Raw genomic sequence first — 14297 nt, forward strand, 5'->3', positions numbered from 1 at the left:
CAAAAGGGAGGGCTGTTGTCGGAAGCGAGGGGGCGTTGCGCCTGGGGCCTGGGCTCTGCAGAAAGGCGCCTGCCTCTCAGGGCCGGATTCTCAGAAGACTTGGGAGACAATGAGCATTCACAGCTCGTTAGTAGGAGAACCCACATACGAAAAGGTGCACAGCGTGTGCTGGGCCGGCTGCATGGCTGAATGTTGGGTCCGGCGTTTCTCTTTAGTGTCTGCTTCCTCCTCCCAGTTGTCTGAGCCTCCATGTGGCTTCGGGCTCTGTAACCACTGACCCCGGGCGCCGGCCGGAGTCAGCCGGCCAGAGCCTGTCAGGGTGACGGTGTCTGGCGTGTGGCCAGCTCGGTGCGAACGGAGTTGAGAGTCGCTTAGAAGGGAGTGGGCACAGCAATGGCTATTGATACACATCCCCATCCACTTCTGTGTCCGCAGGTAGTTTGGGGAGAACAAAGGAAACCTAGCGGAGGCTGGGAAAGGTGCCTGGCGGCGGCTTCCAACCCGGCCCAGCATCCCCGGGGTGGGCGGTGTGGCGGGATCTGTCAGCAGCCCTCTCTGGGCCTCCTGCCCTCACCGTGCACTCCTCCCACCGTGCACTCCCGACTCCCCAACTTCCCAGGGTGGGATAGGCCTGCAGGGAGCGGGTGGAGGGGGGCTTTGCCAGACCCCTCTCTCTTGAAGGCCCACTGCAGTCTTGGTATCGAGTTACCTTAAGTGCTTATTGTCAAAGCTGTAATATTTGAAAAAGCAAACCAGAACAGCGTAAAACAGAGTAAAATTCACCCATAATCATATCACTTTTTAAGGTTTTAAAATCAGAAATGCAAGCGCTGTACCCCTGCTTCTCGAGGAGCCTCTGCCCCGGGCACGTGTGTTCTCCTCCCGGTATTCCCGTGTTCACTGTGGTCATACATGCAATTTAAAAACAAAGCAAAATGGGTGTTGCTGTGTGATGTCTAACTCGTCGCTTCCATTTGCGCATCTCAGCGGCCTTTCTGGTGGAGGGCCGCCGCGTTCCTTCCCGCTATGGCCAGCACAACTCCACCGCCCGGCGCCTGACCCAGCGGACCTTCCTTCATCGGGACATGCGCCCTGTTCCCAGCGTCCTGGGATGGGAAGGTCTCCTCATGCAGACTGTTATGCCCAGATTTCAAGATTCCCAAGAAGCCACCAGGGAGCCAGCCAGTCCGATGCAAAAGCAAAGAGTCTTTTATTTTAAGCCCGGGCTTAGCTCTTCTACCTTCCTTACTGACGCAGCAGCAGGTGGCAAAGAGAGAGGGGACCGTGGGCCCCGCCAACTGGCCAGGCGTGAGTCGGCGTCTTACCACACAGGATGCGGTCATAGTGATGGCGCGCATCTCCCCCGACCATCACCGGTCAGTCCAGAGAAATCCTGGGTGTGGCTAGCAGAGGCCTCCTCCGGGAAGAAGCCCCCACTGAGCACATGGCCCTGCCCAAAAGTGGAGGACCCAGAGCAAGATGGAGGGCGCGGTCCCCGCCCCCCCACCGAGAACGCAGGGAAGGGTGGGGGCGCGTGTCCACAGGTCCGAGATCTCACCCTTCCACTGAACACGGAGGAAGTCCTCGCCGTTGGCTCTGGAGGCTTCCCTCCGCTTTCCTGGGGTGCTCTGGGTCTGGATGTCGTGGGGGATCCCCATGGGGGATCGCTGCGCCTGGGCCGCCCGCGAGGGCTGGGAGGAGGCCCCTCAGCCGCTGGGGGGCTCCGTCGCCTCCGCTACGAGCAGCCCGGCCCCGCGGTCCCGGATGCCGGCCTGGTCCAGGCTCTGCCTGCTGCTCGGGCCAATGCTCCATCACGGCATCGCGGCTCCGCCGTGAGGCTCAGGGCAGCCGCTGCTCGGGCCAACGCTCCTGCACCCCCGCCACCGTGCGGTTGGTGTGGCGGAGCAGCGGTGTCCCACATGCGGTCGCTGGTCGGTGTCCAGGTGCGGTTGGTGTGGCGGAGCCGGCAGCGCCCAATGGACGCCGTCGCTGGTCGGTGTCCAGGTGCTCCTTGTTCCCGTGCCGCCGGCAGCGCAGCCAGGAGTAGAGGAGCAGGAAGAGGAGGTTTAGGGCGAGGCAGGCCAGCACAGCGGCCCCGAGCAGCAGCAGCGCCTGCTGGCAGTCAGGGTCCTCGGGCCGGAACTGGCTGCTGGTGGGCTCCCAGCGCAGGCTGGAATGTGGCAGCCGGTGCAGGAGTTCACCCACCAGGGTGCCGTGTAGCTGACCCCGGCCATGGTGGGCCCGGCCCCTCGGACACGTGGCCACCGTGCAGCTCCCCGCCGGCCCGGGGCGTCGGGTTCAGGGGCCCACCGACCCCAGCCTGGTCGCCCGCATCACCTGCGTGCTCCTGGGCCCGGCGGTGCTCGTTGGTGCTCGGCGGCACCCGCCGCCTCTTTGTTCGCCACTCGCCCTTTCAGAGGCCCACGGCCCGCACCCGCCGCTGGGTTCGGACCTGGGGCCTGGGGCCTCGCTGGCGCCGCCGCCCCGTGGGCTCCCCCAGTCTCAGCCCCTGAGGACGAGGCCACGCACGGAGCACCCGCTCCCGAGCGGGACAGGCCCAGGGGCCCCCCCGCACACGGCCGCCACCTCCTCGGAGCTTGGGGCCGGCCTCGGGGCGCTGTGGCACCGGCGGAGGGCACGCGGGCCGGTCTCCGCGGGTGGGCTCCGCGTCCCCAAGGCTCAGGCGCCCCCAGGCCGCCGGCTGGGCGCGGGCCCGCAGCCGGACACGCCAAGGGGCCCCGGCGGGCGCACCCGCACGCGCCCGCCGGCCGAGCCCAGCGCCCCACTCACTCACCCGGCGCCGTCCTCCCGCCTCCGGAACTTCCCAGACCGCCCTGCGCGGCCGTCGTGCGTGCGAGGCGGAGCCAGCCGGACGCGCGCAGGGGCGGGGCTGGAGCGCGGGGTCTGCGCCTGCGCTGCAGGCCCCTTCACAGACATCTTCCGGGCGCAGGTGAGATGGAGAGTGAGCAGTGAGGACCGCGGAACCGGGTGTGGCTGTTCCAGGTCCTTCCAACAACGACAGCCCCTGCAGAGCCCACGTGCCCTTAGCCCCAAACCCTGGCCGGTGCCAGCAAACCTCCAAGCCTTTGCTGGGCTGCTGTTAAAAAGTACCACAAGCCAGGTGGCTTAAACAGCAGACAAGCATCGCCTCGATTCTGGAATCTTCTGAGGGCTGAGGGGCGTCTGTTCTGCTGGCCCAGTCTGGGCATTTCTTGGACTCGCACACGTGTGGCCTCCTGTGTCCGGCTCCCTTCTTGGAGCAGAGAGAGTGTGGTGGAGAGTGTGAGAGCTGCACTCCCTTTCCAGGCCGGAGGACACTGTCTTTGACGAAGGACCATGTGTGCTTGTCCGTTCACCTGTGAGGACACTGGGGGTGTTCCCACCTTTGGCAAACATTCGGGTGCACATTTTGTTTGAACACCCTTCGCAGGTCTTTGGGGTGTATCCCTAGAAGTGCAGGTGCTGGGTCATACACTAATTCCACATGGAACTCTTTGCAGAACTTTATTTAAATGTTTTATATTTTGTTCATCGTGGATGATGTGCATTTATTTTTTAAATATGTTTTTATTGATTTTTTGGAGCGACAGGAAGGGAGAGGGAGAAAGAGAGAGAAGCATCGATGAGAGAGAAGCATGAAAAGGCCAATGTGGGCTCCGTGTGTTTTCACAGGAGACGCAGAGCTGCTGGGAGAGCAGACGCGATGCCAATTAAGAGGAAACCAGGTGGACAGGTCCTTCGTGATAAGAGCTTGCTTCCTCCCCCGCCTCCCAAGCCCATTGACAGCGGAACAAATCCTGCCCCCGGGGAAAAAATTAAATTCTCAGACCCTGTGATTGTATTTGAAGAGGCAGGATGACTTCCCCAAAGGAAGGATCTGCCAATTACCTCCGCCGGCCATCCTTCTCCCGCAGCACAGCTGTCCTGCACGCTGCCCAGACCAGGCCCGCCCCCGCGGCGTCACCAGGGAGACTGCGCACCGTGGGGAGGGAGGTGCGGTGGAGGCTGCTGCTGTGATTTTAGCAGAAACACACAGAAGCAGCTAGTGAAGTGGCCCAGGGTCTCCGGCCGCTGCGCTGGCCCCGCCCGAGCCCAGCAAGTGCTTGTCCGGGTGTCCAGGCCCAGTCTCTCCCAGCCTCCCGCGTCCAGTGTTTTGGGCTATTTATTGCACGTACTGAACTGCCCTAAAACTTGGTGGTTTAGCCCAGGCAGTGTTGCTCAGTGGTTTGAGCACTGGCCCGCGCACCAAAGGGTCGCAGGTTTGATTCCTGGTTAAGGGCAGGTACCTGGATTGTAGGTTCCATCCCAGCCCTGGCCAGGGTGCATGAGGGAGGCAACCAGTCGATATTTCTCTCTCCCCTTACTCCCTCCCTTCCACTCTCTCTAAAAAAAAATCAATAGGAAAAATATCCTCAGGTTGGGATTAACCAAAACAAACAACATAGGATCTAGTGGTTAAACAACATAGATTTGCTCTTGGTTTTGCACGGTGGGAGGATTTGGCAGAGAGAGCTCATTTCTGAGGCCGGCCTGGCTCAGCCAGGGCAGGTGGGAACACTTCTGAGAATGCTGACTCATGGGCGGGGCCTTCCTCCTCCTCCAAGTGGCTACTGGGCTTCCTCTCAGTATGGGGCTGACTTCCAGAAGGGAGGGGAGCCGCCCGCAGAGCCACACCTCTGCCCAGTTCTATTGGCCAAAGCAGTTACAGGTTCCACCCAGATGCAAGGGGTGTGGCAGGAGACCCCTCCGCTCCATGGGCACGTGTGGAAGTATTTGTGGTGATTTTTAATGCACCACATCTGTTACTGACCGAACTCAAGGGGCTCGCCGCCTGGGCGCTCTATTCAAGAGCCATGGACGGGCAGTTGTGCTTACTTGCAGCAAGTAAAGAAGACGGGGTTGCATCCCAACTGCCTCCAGAGGGGAGGGTGGCCATGGCTTATGTGCACTGTTGGGTCAGGGACATGTTGGTTGCAGCTGAGTTCCTACGGGCTCAGCCTGTTTACAGCTACTGCTAACCACCGTGCTGCGTTCTAACCTTAGCGAGCACAGCATTTGGTAGGCATGGCCAGACCTTGAGACTCTTGTCCGACCGAACATCCAGTCTTGCTGCTCCTCCCTGCCCAGACCCCACTCTGTGGCAGCCGCTTTGAGCTTTCCAAAGAGTAGGCCGGTGTGGCTCAGTGGATTGAGCGTCACCCCATGCGCCAAGAGCTGCCGGTTCGATTCCTGGTCAGGGCATATGCCCGGGTTTTGGCCTCAATCCCCAGTGGGGCGGCATGCAGGAGGCAGTATCATCCATGTTTCTATCTTCTCTCCCCCTCTAAAAAGCCAATAAAAACGTATTTTAAAAAACAAAACGGGAAGACCGTTAAAAAGCAAGAGTGGGTCCAACCACAGCGCTTTCTTACCAGGAAACCCGGAAGCCCCATCACCGCCCGAGGACTCGCGTTCAAACGATGTTGGCCGGCATCCCTCCAGCTGCCCCAGCTTTTGCTCCCCAAACACTGGTCTACCCACCAGGAGAGACTGATGTAGTTTGGGATATCTATGCTCAGTTGGCTATTTCCAGTTTCGAGCCATGAAAAACCAGTGATTAGTTTGCATAATGAAGAGAGTCGCCGGTGACCTTCAGATAACTCAGTCTGACCTGGAGCCTCTGACTGTGAGGAGGGAGAACAGAGCAGTTGCTTTCTCCGTTTGAAACAGTTCAGCCATGAAAATGAGGTTGCTTTATACCATAAACTCGCAGTGGTTCTCAACCTTCCTAATGCCGCGACCCTTTCATACAGCTCCTCATGTAGTGGTGACCCCCAACCATAAAATTATTTTCGTTGCTACTTCATAACTGTAATGTTGCTACTGTTAGGAATCGTCATGTAAATATCTGATATGCAGGATGTATTTTCATTGTTCTCGACCCACAGGTTGTGAATCGCTGCTTTATCGCCTGTTATCCAAGAAGGTGTTTCAAAAGTATCTTAAAACGTTCCCTCTCCAAGGAGCAGTATATAGCAATAAAGTTGCATTTTCACCAAGGATGACATGTCCAGAGAAAAGTGCTTAGAAACAGAAGGAATGGCCCTGAGACAGCGATACTGGTCACCTCCAAGGAGGTGTGTGTGTGGGGGGGGGAGGCAGGAGGGGAACAGGAGGGGAGCAGGAGGGGAGCAGGAGGGGAACAGGAGGGGAACAGGAGGGGAACAGGAGGGGAACAGGAGGGGAGCAGGAGGGGAGCAGGAGGGGAGCAGGAGGGCAGGAGGGGGTGGAGGCCCTGAGGAAGCCAGCCCTCCTGGGCGCTCAGTCCCGAGGGAAGCGGCTGAGCTGTGAGGCAGATGAAAGCGCTGTCGCTGTGCCAGGCCCGGGGCGCCCACCCTGCGCTCAGGTGCAGCTGCTGAGTCCCATTAGCAGCGGCTTCTTTGCTCTGTGTCTGAACTACAATAATCTGGCTCCTTTGGTCACTTTGGTTTGATCTCGCTTTCCCAGCCCGGGTGGGGGGATGGGATGAGAGAGTCCATTACAGGAGCTTTCATCTGAGGGTCTTTGTGAGTCAGAGGCCCCGGTGGGCCCGCTGAGCCGGGAGGGGCTGAGGAGGCAGGCGGTGGGCAGATGCCGGCAGGCCAGGCTCAGGGCACGCGTGGGCAGCTGGGCCGGGGATGGCTCCCTGGGGTGGGGGGCGTTTCCATGGGCAGGGGCTGCCTTCCGAGCCCCCGAGGAAGCGCGCCTGCTGACCTTCCAATGTGGCAAATGTCTCATCCATTGCGGCGTGTGGCCAGTGTGTGGCATCGCCCAGTGTGGCCGGCAGCACGACTCACCGCAGCCCAGAGGGAGAAGCACCCGGCGTCGGTGGATGGACATGGGATTGACGCACCGGGCCTGTCTGCACATGGAACACATCCAGCCTTAGGGAGCGAGGGCATCCCACCTGCTGCGCCATGAACCCGCGGGCACGGCGCCGAGTGACAGGAACCGGGGCACAGGACGGACACGGCATGACCCACTTCTGCGGGGGCTCTGGTCATCACACCCACAGAGACAACATGCACCAGCGTTCCCGGGGCTGGGGGCGGGGCGGGGCGGGGAGTGAGGGTTTGATGGGGACCGAGTTTCGGTTTGGGAAGATAGAATGTTCTGGAGATGATGGTGGGGACGGTCTTATAACAATGTGAATTCGGTTAATGCCACTGAATTGTGCCCTTAAAGATGCAGACAATGGTACATTTTATATGTTTTACCACAATTTTTTAAAAGTGAAAAAATCAGCCAGAAAGAATAATTACCCTCAATATCGTGTAATTATCTACAATTTCCTCCCTCCCCAAAAGAGTCATTTGGAGAAACGTTTTTCACAAATTTCAGAAGCCAGTTTCCGGGCTTTATTGTGTTCCCCGGAGAGAGGGGGGCGGGGGCGGGGGGGAGCGTGAGGCCTGGGAGCGTGAGGCCGGGGAGCAGGAGGCGGTGTGAATAATCCACAGCCTCGCGGGGCGGCGGGGCCTCTTAATGCCCCGAGTGCTTTCTGATGATTACATAACTCCGCGCCTGTCAGAATCACGAGGGCGGCGTGACCCTCTGATGGCATTATCCCGACTCCTGCCACCTCATCTCCAGGGCTCTGTGATGGAGGGTTCTCAGAGGAACACTGTGGTGTCGATTGAAAGTCTGGCCAGTGCTCCTGGCTTTGCTTCTCGCCCGTAACCCATCTGCATGTGGGACTGTCCCCACGCAGACCAGCCCACAGCACGGGGTGTGGTCTTTATTTTCTTGGGGGGGCTATTCCCGGGGTTGGGTTGGTGCCATTTCCCCAGGATTCCTCTCCCTGGGGGTTGGGAGACCCTGTGAAGTTGCGGGCACGCAGGTATCAGCATTGGGGCGAGTGCTCCCCAAACCAGGCCAAGCACAGAATCCTTTCCCTCCTGTCCCCTCCCCCCTTCTGCTTGGGCACTTGTCCATCAGCCACTGTCTGCAGCTCCAGAGCAGGGAGCTGAGTGAGTGTAGCAGGTGCCGTGGCGTGGAGACCAGAGCCCCTGTGCACCTGTCCCGGCCTCTGGGTGCTCGCGCTGACCCCTTCCTACACAGTAGCCATTGGGCCCTGCCCAGCTCAGAGACAGGGGGAGGCCCCCCTCCTTCTGCACAGCCCAGTAACGACTGAACGTCCAACTTCTTCCCCAGGACGGGATAACCTGTGAGGCCTCGCACACCCCGAGCTCCCGTGGGGCCAGGCCGAGGCTCGCGTGGCTTCTCCTGCCCTCTCCTCACAGGTTTCTCCTGAGGTCACTCCCTCAGGTCACTCCACTTCCACAAGAATCTGCCTCAGGCTCTGCTGGAGGTCACAGCCGAGGGTTTGGACTTATTCCGACCTGGGCTGGAGTTCTGCATCTTACAAGCTGTGTGAGCATCCACCAGCCCAGTGAGCCCGTCTTCCCACTTCATCAGCGTGGGCCGGCGCCTGGCAGCCTTTTTGTGCCATGAGGTTCCCCACCCCAATCAGGAGTTATGGGACAAGTCTGGGTACGTTGGGTCAGACCTCCTCCCTCAGAATCTGGGATTGTGGCCCCGCTGGTGTGGCTCAGTGGTTGAGCATCAACCCATGAACCAAGAGGTCACAGATCAATTCTCGGTCAGGGCTCACACCCAGGTTGCGGGCTCATCCCCAGTGGGGGACATGCAGGAAGCAGCTGATCAATGATTCTCTCTCATCAATGATGTTTCTCTTTCTCTCTCCCTCTCCCTTCCTCCCTGAAATCAATAAAACAATATTTTTACAAAAACAAAACAAAACAAGAATTTGGGATTGTGGCTAAACCTGAAAGCCGCCTGCTAGGAACCGCACCACCTCCAGCCCTCAGGAGGCTGGGCGGGGAGAGCAGAAATGGAGCTGCAGGGCCAGTGACTCCTCTGCCAGCGGCTGCCTGAGGCCCAGCTGCTCTCTTGTCCTCGGGGTTCCAGAAATTCACCTTGAGTAGATCCTCCTTTTTAGCTTAAGTTACTTCAGGTCACTTTAAGTCGATTTGTTACAACCCAAGACTCGGAGTAACTTGGAGCTGAAATCATTCACCTCCTTCAACAATGCGGAACCGGGGCTCAGAGGAGTGAAGTAACCTGCTGGAGGGCACCCAGCCGGAAAGGGCCGAGCCGGGATCTGAAGCAGGTCAGTGGGCCCAGAGACGGGCCTCCAGCCTGGGGAGTGCTGGCTTTGAACTCACCGGCCCCCACCCCCCACCCCAGGCCTCTCTAGCCCCACGCCCTTGGGGTCTGCCTTCCACAGGATGCCCTGGGAGTCCTGCCCTCCTCCCCTCCTCCCACTGGCCCTGAGTCATGGCTCTAACCGGGCAGCCGGGCTGCGGGAGCCTGCTGAGAAAGGGAGGCTCAGGGGACCTGGCTCCATCTGGGAACAGTGCGCTCATGCGGACGAGAGTTCCCAGAACCCATGACGACGTCAGACCTTCCTCTCACAGTATGAGCCTCCCAGTGTGGAGCCCCCCCACCACATGCTCCCCTCCGGTCCAGCTTCTAGACTGTTCTAGCCAGGAGGGCCTGGGAGGCTGCTGGATGTTGGGTGACGGCAGGGAAGCTATGGCCAGGCCTAGCGCTGGCCTGGGACACAGAGATCCCGTGGAGCCCTGGACGGGGTCTCTGGGCTTGGGGTCCAACCTGCACCCCCTTCCACCACGATATGCAGATCAGATGTCCTTGTCAGCTGGAGGAAGAGTCCAGCCAGCCACAGTGTGAGCGTGCTGGTGTGGTACTGTGTGTGCGTGTGTGTGTGTGTGTGTGTGTGTGTGAGCAAGCATGTTCACGTGCGTCTCTGGGTGGGACCTGAGCCTGGGTCGTGGCCCTCACCCTGCCTGGAATGACCTCCGCTGCTTCTGGGTGTGACAGACCCTTTCTGTCCCCAGGCCCTGCCTGGATCGCTGCTCCCTGCTCTCCGGCTCCTGAGCAGAGACCTGCCCAGCGAGGGGCAGGGCGGAGTCCCCTGCGCTCCACCTGAGCAGGGGCTTGGGGCTGAGCGCTCTGTCCCTTTGCCAGCTGGTGGCACTGCCCCGGCCGGCCGGCACCCTGCCCGAATCCTGTCCTCGCGCTCACGACTCCCTCTCCACCTCTCTCCGCTGCCGCAGCGCACCCTCTGGAGAACATATGGACTCAGTTTGCCAAATCGAATTTGACTTATTGGGTTATTTTTGCCCTTTTAAAAAAGCATCACCATGCCTGGTAGGTTTCCTAATTGAATAACGTAGAGCAAATGAACTTTTATGTTTTAAAAAAAAGCTAATCCCCTGAAAACGTCACGAAGCGGGGGCGCTCCTGCCTGCCTTCCGACTGTGGGGTGAGAATCGCCCCCACACCCCCTCCCTCGCCCCACCGGCCACAGGGGTCATTTAGAGCAAGAAGGAACCATTCTGGCTACAGACAGCGCTGTTTCCGGGCAGCACAGGCCCCTGGCCCCCACCAAGGCTGGACTCCCCGGGCGCTTCCCCTCCCCTTGTGACAGTCACCCAGCCAGCAAGGGGGGAGGCCCAGCTGCCAGCTCCCACCTAGTGCCCACCTGAGCCTCAACTGTAGAGCTGGGTGAGCTGGGTGTGGGTAACAGATTAGGAAGGACGGGCGGCCACGCACCATGACCCGCCCAGCGGCCCGCCGTCGGGTGTGGCAGCCGGGCTCTGGGACAGAAACAGGGACACTGGCCACCTGGGGGCCCGAGCAGCCAGGTGGGATGCCCAGGCGGTCCTCGCTCAGGCACCTGGCCCTCTGGGCTCTGCGTCCTCCGCTGCTCCCTGTGTGGTCTCAGCCGCCCGCACAGCTGAACCCAGACAAGCAGGGCTCCCACCCCGCAGGGTGTCGAGGAGAAGACGAGCTACTTTACGTCAAACTCTGAGACGGGACGGAAGAGGTGCTCCAGGGACACTTGTCGCTCCCCAGTGTCCCCTCCACGGCAGGCACCGTGTCCCCACGTGGGACAGCCCACGGCGTTGTAACTGTCGTCCACGGTGTCACTGACTCGGCCGGATCACATCACAGACATCTTATCTCATAGCAAGTTAATTTTTTTATTTTATTTTATTTTTTTTTATATATATTTTATTGATTTTTTACAGAGAGGAAGGGAGAGAGATAGAGAGTTAGAAACATCAATGAGAGAGAAACATCGATCAGCTGCCTCCTGCACACTTCCCACTGGGGATGTGCCTGCAACCAAGGCACATGCCCTTGACCGGAATCGAACCCGGACCCTTCAGTCCGCAGGCGGACGCTCTATCCACTGAGCCAAACCGGCACGGCAATTTTTTTTTTTATTTTTTATTTTGTTGTTAATCCTTACCTGAGGATATTTTTCCATTGATTTTTAACATTTTTTAAAAATACATTTTTATTGATTTCAGAGAGGAAGGAAGAGGGAGAGAGAAAGAGAAACATTGATGATGAGAGAATCACTGATCGGCTGCCTCGTGCATGCCCCCCACTGAGGATCCAGCCCGCAACCCAGGCATGTGCCCTGACTGGGAATCCAACCATGACCTCCCGGTTCATAGGTCGATGCTCAACCACTGAGCCACGCCAGCCGGGCTCCATTGATTTTTAGAGAGAGTGGAAGGGAGGGGGAGAGACACAGAGAGAGAAATATCAATATGAGAGAGACATCGATTGGTTGCCTCTTGCACACCTGGCCCTGGTCCAGGATCGAGGCTGCAATTAAGGTACCTGCCCTTGACCAGAATCAAACCCGGGGCCCCTTCAGTCCTCGGGCGAATGCTCTATCCATTGAGCCAAACTGGCTAGGGCTCTCATGACAAGTTTAAAAGGCGCAGCCCCGGCTCTGCACCTGGCAGAGTTGGGGTCACCCCCTGCCTGCACCCCTGAACCTGGACTGTCTCCAGGCCTGGCCCCTCAGCCGCTATGGCAGGTTCTCCGCTGCAGGGATTCTGTCCCTGGCGCACATGGCGATGTCTGAGACAGTTTTGGTTGTCACGACTCGGGGAACAGTTAAGGGGGCAGCTAGTGGGTGGAGGCCGGGGTGCTGCAGACGTCCCTCGGGGCACAGGACACCCCAGGAATTGCCCCAGGAGTTCCAGGTGTTGCAGGTCTGGATGCAGGTGAGGAGTCTGCGGTCTAGAGGCGAGTGATGAGGACAAAGCTGCACTGAGCTGGGTTCCACGGCTTCAAACACAATCCGCATTTTCTTCTAAAACGGTGGCTCTCAACCTTGGCTGCACATTAGAATCACCTGGGAATCTTTTTAAAATCCTAATTTCTGGGCCTCATCCTCCGGAAATTCTGTTTCTTTGTTATGGGGTGGGGCCACAACATTAGTAACAAAGAAACAGAATTTCCGGAGAATGAGGCCCAGAAATCAGGATTTTAAAAAGATTCCCAGGTGATCTCTAATGCGGCTAAGGTTCAGAACCACTGTTCTAAAAGATGGCTTTCAGGGCTCTCCGCCCACCAGAACGTATGGACGCCTGGCCCCTGAGCCTGGCTGGCCCTCCTGTGCACCAGCCTGCGCCTATTTCCAGGGGTGGGCAAACTTTTTGACTCGAGGGCCACAATGGGTTCTTAAACTGGACCGGAGGGCCAGAACAAAAGCATGGATGGAGTGTTTGTGTGAACTAATATAAATTCAAAGTAAACATCATTACATAAAAGGGTACGGTCTTTTTTTTTTTTTTAGTTTTATTCATTTCAAACGGGCCGTAGTTTGCCCACGGCTGGCCTATTCTGTTCCTCCCCTGCTGCGCCCTTCCAGCAGCCTGCGGTGGCCTGATGCCAGGTCCACCATTTCCCCAGGGTCTTGGTCTAGGGCTTAAACTACAGGCGTTTGCTTCTCACAGTCCTGGAGGCCGGAGGTCCAGGGTCAGGGTGCTGGGGGGGTTTCATTCTGAGCCTCCTCTCTTGGCGGCAGGTGGCCGCCTGTGTGCCCCGTGACCCGTCTGCACCCCAGGAAGGAGCTAGAGCTCGCTCACTGGTGTCCCCTCCTACGAGGGCACCAACATGGTGGGGCGTCCGCATGACCTCATCTAGCCCTAATCGCCTCCCACAGGCTGCACCTCCAAATGCCACCACATTGGGGGGGACACACACCAGTCAGCGCACAGCTCACAGCCATGGCTTCACCCTCCTTGCCCATGTCATCCTCTGTCCCCAGAAACTCTGCAGGCCAGACCTGTGTGTGTCACCCCCTCCCCAGGGAACTCCTAAAGGGCAGTGCCCCCACCATGTCAGGGCTCCATACATCTTGTCAGGGTCGCCTGGGGCCTGTCTCCAGGGGAGCTGTGGTCTGGTGATGCCCCCCGCCCTCCCCTACCCCCGCCGCCCCGGGACAGCTGGGGGTCTGCAGCCCAGCCCAGGGTCACCGCAGGCCGAGCAGCGGCCCCTCCCCTGCAGGGAGAGGAGCGAGGGCCCCACAGGGCACCAGGCACTGCCCCACGTCTCATGCCTGGAGAGGAGACTCTGCGTCCCTTTTCATCACAAGGGAAAGAACCGAGGGCAGCACATAATGGCCTAATTTATGCTGAAATTATCGGCAATTTGGGCCATTGAAGCTGGTGGACCCATGGCTGTGTCCAGAGCACAGGACAGAGGCGGCCGCTGTGGAGAGGCTGTTTCTGTGGTTATATTTTGGGGTTTTTTTTTAAACGTGTCCATGGCTGAGACATGAGCCCCTTCGGTGGCTGGGAGCCTGAACCCCTCCGCGTCCTTCTAGAAGCTGGGGTGCTGACGACAGGCTGCAAGGTGGGGCCAGGGCCACGCAGGGGCCAGACGCTGACCGACCCCGAGAAGGGCCCTGTGGGCGAGCCTCCACTTCATTTGCATTTTTATCCCTTTACTTGGCGCTCGTTGATAACTCCAATATTCGAAAATGTTAAGGCAGATGGAGATTTATATTTGAATCTGCTCTGGCGTCCGCTAACAAGATTCGAGTTTCATTTGAAGCTATTGAAAGCACATCTCAGGGATATTTGCCGGAATTAAGAACTTGAGCTGAGAACATTCTGGAGAACTGACCCCCCCCCCCCCCCCGCTCCACACCCCTCCCGAGAGTGAGGGCCAGCTCTCGGCTGACGGCAGAGCTCACCCTGGGCCTCTGCTGTGAGTTCACACCCAGGGGCTCAGGGCAGCCCCTCTCCAGGCCTCACCTGACCTCGCTCAGGACAGTCTTCTATCCCCAGTGAGGCCCAAAGGACAGCATCTGTCCTAGAAGCTAAATCAAGGTCGGCAAACGTTTCCTGTAAGGCCAGATAGTGACTACTTCCGGCGTAGTGGGCCTTCTGGTCTCCGTCACAGCGGCTCAGCCCGCACGTTGA

The 14297-nt window shown here is 58.8% G+C and overlaps 1 pseudogene; it reads right to left on the minus strand.

Moving 5' to 3' along the window:
- Positions 1 to 1839: 1839 nt before the first annotated feature.
- Positions 1840 to 2903, minus strand: LOC106699483 (annotated as a pseudogene).
- Between the last annotated feature and the right edge of the window lie 11394 nt (positions 2904 to 14297).

Source organism: Myotis lucifugus, unplaced genomic scaffold, assembly GCF_000147115.1.
Source record: "Myotis lucifugus unplaced genomic scaffold, Myoluc2.0 scaffold_415, whole genome shotgun sequence".
Classification (NCBI taxonomy): domain Eukaryota; kingdom Metazoa; phylum Chordata; class Mammalia; order Chiroptera; family Vespertilionidae; genus Myotis; species Myotis lucifugus.